This window comes from Pteropus alecto, unplaced genomic scaffold, assembly GCF_000325575.1.
Source record: "Pteropus alecto unplaced genomic scaffold, ASM32557v1 scaffold359, whole genome shotgun sequence".
Classification (NCBI taxonomy): Eukaryota; Metazoa; Chordata; class Mammalia; order Chiroptera; family Pteropodidae; genus Pteropus; species Pteropus alecto.
Genome location: NW_006443119.1, coordinates 1427520 through 1433351, shown reverse-complemented (window position 1 = coordinate 1433351; position 5832 = coordinate 1427520). Strand labels below are relative to the sequence as shown.

The 5832-nt window shown below is 51.1% G+C and overlaps 1 protein-coding gene across 2 annotated transcripts in view; it reads right to left on the bottom strand.

Moving 5' to 3' along the window:
• The window catches only part of KLHDC8A (kelch domain containing 8A), a 12874-nt gene extending 8854 nt beyond the window's left edge, over positions 1-4020 (bottom strand). Inside the window, exon 1 of one of the 2 annotated variants that reach the window (XM_025040497.1) lies at positions 643-4020. The gene's annotated coding sequence lies outside the window, so the exon portion shown is untranslated. The remainder of the gene's footprint in view (positions 1-642) is intronic. The other variant, XM_006922857.3, reaches the window with a different exon arrangement.
• Positions 4021-5832: the final 1812 nt, after the last annotated feature.

Genomic DNA, 5832 nt, shown 5'->3' with positions numbered 1-5832 from the left:
GAGCAATAGGGAACAAACCCTTAACCCTCAACTTGAACTATGTTCACAAAATTAGGAAGATTGACATCCATAGACTTTCCTCAAAGAGGCGTGTTGTGGTCCATCTTCAGCCTCTTTTGCCCACTGAGCCTCCTACCAAAGCAGTGAGGCAAGGTTTCTTGTGCACCCGCCCCTCCGCTGGGGCGGCTTTGTAAGCAGGTGTAGAGTTCCATGCTACTTTACATTTGCATAGCTTGTTGAGTTAAACTAAGCCGTTGTGCATCCATTTTCTCATCATCTTAAAACAACCCTGGAAAGGTCGCCAGAGCAAGTGCCAGTATCTACTTTTTATAGATGAGGAACCTGAGACTTAGCAAAATGAAGTAACTGACTTATCATGCAAGCCGCTCAGGGTGGGTCTAGTTTGTGACTTCCATGTTCAATGCTCTTTCACTTTATCGCAGTTAAATCCCAAACGAAGGAATTGTTCATTATTAAGGACATCAAGCTTTTCCACCCTCACCTGGCTACTGGCTTGTAATTTGTCCAATTACAATGAGGGAAGGAGCCCAGACCTCCAAAATGTTCCCATTGCCATACTGGCTATGCCAGGTAGCATAGCCGGGAAAGGACTGGAATCCAGTCCCAGAATAGGCCACTTACCTAATACTCACATCCTGCAAGTGCCACCCTCCACGAGGACCATGAGATCTAGGGATTCAGACCCTTGGAAAAGTACTAAGAACAGGATGGCTTCTAGGCCATGGCCTAGTTGCTTCTTTTGGAAGTCCTGGCTTCTCTCCATCCCCCTACTCCTTCCCCCACGGCTCTTCCTCCCAGCCAGGTGACATCCTTTAGTTCTTACATTGAGTAAGCATTGAGGAAGCTTGTAACCTAGCAACCACCACTTAAGATTCTCTGAGTCACCTGCAGTTTCCATGCCTGGGCTTCCTGCAACAAGCTGGGGCTTTAAGGAATGCCAAGCTGAGGCTGGGATCCAGTAACCGCCGACACCCCACTCCCCATTCAAGTGTGTAACTACTTTCCCTGTGAGGAATTTCTTCCTCACGTCAAGTCTAAATCCTCTTGCTCTAAGACCTTGTTTTGCATCAGGCCTGGATTTCTCTTTCTTAAAAAGTGTTTGACTTCTTGCCTTGTTTACAGGGTGGCATTGGGAGGATTGGGAAATGGGGAAGGAAAGTTCATAAAAGTCTCTAAAGATTAAGCCGTTGGTACTTTGGAGTCTTTATTTTTGTGATGTTGATGCATCAATCAAACTTGTTGAGGGGTGCTCAGCCCTAGAAAAAATCACTCAGTATTTTATTAAAAAGTCGCATCTGGGGTTTATTCAGGTCTAATTGACATGCAGTAAAATGCACACTTTGACTCAGTATCGATTGAATTTATTGGCTATTCAGCAGGCGCCTGACTTAACCGAACTCTGGTAGGTTTTGAAGAAGTCGGGTGTTGGGGTGGGAGGGCAGCTTCTTCCCAGTAAACCAGGCAGAGTCCCACCGTGGCAGACCATGGACGGAGTCACTGTGTGTAGGGTTTCAAGGGACTGGCGGAATCCCAAGCGTAGGCCACATTTGGGAGAAGGGGAGTTTCGCTCCTGTGGCAGCTCTTTCTCCCTCCACAGAAATACTAAACTACCCTCTTGTCAGTGGGCGCCGCCAGAACGCCCTCTGTGCTCCTATGCTGGCTGGAGGGACCCACCTGGAGCCCCCCGAGGCTGAGATCCCTTTCTCTCTGTAGTTCTCTTTCTGCAACGCCCCACAGATCATGTGGGAACAGGGAAGCGTGTGGACTCTGGAATTGGACTAAATCCTGGCTCGGCTACTCTCTCGCTGTGTGACTGAATAAGTCACTGTCTCCCTAAATCTCAGTTTCTCGTCTGTGAAGAAAGGAAGAAGGAAATCTACTTTCTGGAGTTGTGGGAGCATGAGATGCCGGGCGTAGTTCTTGGGCAGGTACTAGGTACTCTATCAAGGTCTTCTCTCTCCCATGGTGATGGCCAGTTTCCATACCTCCGAGTGTGTGTGATCGGGCCAGTGCACCTGACCAGCAGACACCAACCTCACAAGGTAGGCACCTTACTAGGGCCCACACCCTCCTGATTCCAGATATTTTGGGGCCTCTGTGTTGAACAGGATATCTTTCCTCCTAGAGAACAGAAACCTTTTCCTCTGTGGCCTAATGTCATTCTAATCTGGAGAACAGCTGGTGACCTTCCCTTAGATAATCACCTCCGTTATTCCACATCTGGAAGCTATATTCCGGAGGTGGGCAGCGAGGATGGCTCACCCAGTTAGGGCTCAGGCTGCCCGCAGACCAAGGAAGAAGAAATTCCTCCCCGCATGGGAGAGCCTCACTGGGGCCTCCTCCCATCCAGTCCTGACCTCGGCCCAGAGGAGGGATTTAGGGCTCAAGTGGACTTGATTGGAGATGATGTGACGCAGGTGCCAGCAGTCAGAACCATAATCTACATCTGTTCACATGGCACCCTGGGGTGGCCATCTGGGGTTCTGCAGAATTCAGACAGTAGGGCTCCCCCTTCTGACCATGTGGCTTTAAGTAGAGTTGAGTTAGCTACCTTCCTTCAATTACCCACCCTGTTCTCTTTTCCTCCTTTCCTCTAGAGCCTGGCTTATGTCTGGAGCCAAGAGGGACTCAATGGGTACCAGTTAAGGAATGCATCTGTCCACTTGTGAGCAACTTCTTGCCTATTTAGGCAAAAAACGGGACATTGGAAAGTGCATTTCAGGCATGGGATGGTGGAGTGAGGGGAAGGGCTCATCTTGCTTTTCAGACTCAGGAGTTGCACAATTTAGGGAAGAAAGAATGGGGAAGCCACACTCCTCTGCTGTTGAATGCATAAGACAATCGTGACAGAAGGAAGGGAAACCTTCTCTAAAAGATCCTATGTTTATTGAGGAAGTTGTAAAAGGAAATGGGCTTATATTAAAGCCTGAGGATCTGGGTTATAAACGGGGAAGAATTTCCTGCCTAGGAGCATCAGAAAATTCAAACACCCATATGAGGTGAGGTGAGCTGAGAGGCTGGGGTGTCACCTCCCCTGGGAGATACCAGAAATAGAAAAGACACAGGACTGAGAGTCAGGAGACCTCTGTTCCAGCCCACATTTTGTCCTAACTGGGCTTTGCACCTCCAGGCAAGTCATATCCATTCTGTGCCTGTGAAATTGGAAGGGAGGAAGAGGAAGAAGACAGCAGTTTGAGGTCTCTCCCAGCTGGAGTATTCTTTCCTTCTAAGGGCATACAGAGCAGGAAGCCCTAGAGAAAGAATCATTTAGCGCTAGTGACAAAGCAACAGATTCTACAACAGACATGCTCACATTTTTCTGGGTAGTGCATATGCACAGAAGTCTGCCCCCACCGGCTCTCATAGGCACTGCCAGCTACCCAAGGTCCAGTCACTGGGGTCCCGCCCCTGGAGGTGTTGCTGCTACCCCTCTCATTCCCTTGAGTTAGCCCAGGACAAGGGGCCTTGTGACAGCTGCAGCTGTTGCTATTGGTCTGGCTCCTTGTAGACCTTGGGCACTCACCTGGAAGCCTAATCACGCTTCCTGTTGGGGCCTGACATTTCTGGGGTCCCTGTTGCTTTCCCACAGGCTGCCAGGACAGGAGGCTCCCAATTCTGGCTCTTCTTCTAAAAGCAAAAATGCGTCCATTTGTCCCGGGTCACCAGGCTGGGCACAGGGCCTCTGTGGGGGCTAATCCTCCACCCCTTCTAATGGAGAGGATAGCAGAGACTTTGTGGGGACCTGGGCAGCTCTGCAGAAGAGCAGAGGCCACAGGCCAGGGAAGGCAGCAGTGGATCACTCAAACACAGTTCTTTAAATGCCCACTAGTAAGTTAATATTGCCATTCCCAGATCCAGCAGCATCCTCCATTCTTCTTAATTAAAAAGAGCTCCATGTCCTGGCAGAGCTGAGAGAGGGCTCTGAATGATTTACACGCTGGCCCGCCGCTCCGGCTGGGAAATCCGCAGCAAAGATTGATTGGCAGATGGGCCTGCCTGCCTCTCATGGATGGTGTGTGCCTGCCCTGGGGAAGAGGGGGAGGTAGGGGGGGAGTTTGGCTCTCCTGCTGGCAGACTCCGTGTGTGGGGTGTAGGGGGAGGAGCCCTGGACCCACAGCCCAATCCCACGGAGCTCTGCAGGCCCAGTGGTAAGGCCTTTCTTGAACAAAAGGCTGAACAAAGGCTCTCCTGCTCACCTCCTGCTGGAGTCCCTCATCCTAGCAAAACTATTTTATCTGGAGGACAAAAGCTCGGGTTGTGATGCTGTCATCTCATCCCAGCCCAGGAAAAGGGCCACTCCCTATAGATTCCCCTTATTTCCAGGTGGACATTGCTCACCTGATAACATTTTCTAGGCTTCTATTTGATCATCATGGCTTACTTAGGAGGAGGATTTCTCATGGCCCAAATCTCCTTTCTTGCCTTTCTGCTGGCACCCAGTATTGTCTGAACCTGATGTCAAGTGGGATCCAAGGCTCTGGGCCCTTTTATGGAGCAAGGAAGGGGATGACGGCGGCTCACAAGTTGGGCTGAGATGATTCTCAGCCTGGGGCCTCTAGAAAACTGAGAAGTGAGAGAAGTCACCCTGAGAGGTCCTAGCCTTCTTCTGCCTCTCCCTTCTTGCCAGACCTTGGGGCAGCTCCTAAGGGAGCAGCCTCATCCTTCACCCTGTGCCTCTGCTCACCTCCAGAGCCCACGTTTCTCCATGGGTGCCTGTCCACCGTGGTCGGGACCTCTACAGAGGTATGGAGTGGCTTTCGCTCTGGCACTGTCTCTCCTCACCTCTTCCCTTTCTCCTCTGGTGCTTCTTCACGTCACACATGCGCACGCACACACGCGCGCACACACGCGCGCACACACACACATCCACACATACATACAGAGACTCATGCATGCGCACTTACAAACACATGCACACACGTGCACACACACATGCCCTCCTCCCCAGAGGTTCTAGAGAAGGGACCAGGCAGAGGCACATTAAAAAGGAGGGGTTAGGGACTGCAAAGCAGGCATCATCCAGTGCCCTGCTTTAACTCTTGCTTCCCATTGGAGATCGGCAATCTGCCACAGCAGCGAGGTTGCCATCTGGTGTGGTGACCTGGGTTCTTTCTGTGCTAGAGAAAGAGAAGGGGGGAGGCGTGATGGGCTGGCTGCAAGTGGGCTGTGTGTGTGCTTAAGAATAAATGTAAGAGAGCCCAGAAAGGGGAGAAACAGGCCAAGCACTAGGTGACTCGGAGGGCCTACCGGTCCTCATTGGCACGCACCCCACGCAGTGCAGGCAGGTATGCACTAGGGAAGTCTGGGAGCCCCGGGGAACCTGCCGTGCTTTGCCAGTTGAGAGAGAAGCAGGGCACTCTCCCCTTGAGCACTCTCTCCTAGCCTGTCACCAGGAGAATGTGGCTACCTGCTTAGCGCCCAAGAGCTATCAGCCTTTCCCTGGACATCACTAGGCAAGAAGTAGAATGACACCTCTATTCACACCCTAGCCTCATTCACGCACCTCAGCAGAAACACCAGGGATCCTGTGTGTCCTTCTGTCCTGGGCAATCCTCGCCCAGAAAGGGCTATTCACTTCCTTGGATGTCATCCTTCCTTTGTGGTCCCAGCCTCAGGAGTTATGTTCTGAGAGGTTCCTTGGTTCAGACATCCCCAAATCACAGGTGAAGGCCTCTTGCAATACCCTAGGGCAGGGGTTGGCAAAGGATGACTCGGGGCCAAATCCATCCAGTCGCCTGTTTGTGTACAGCCTGTCATCTAAGAACAGTTTTCACATTTTAAAATGATTAGGGAAAAAATCCAAAAAAAAAA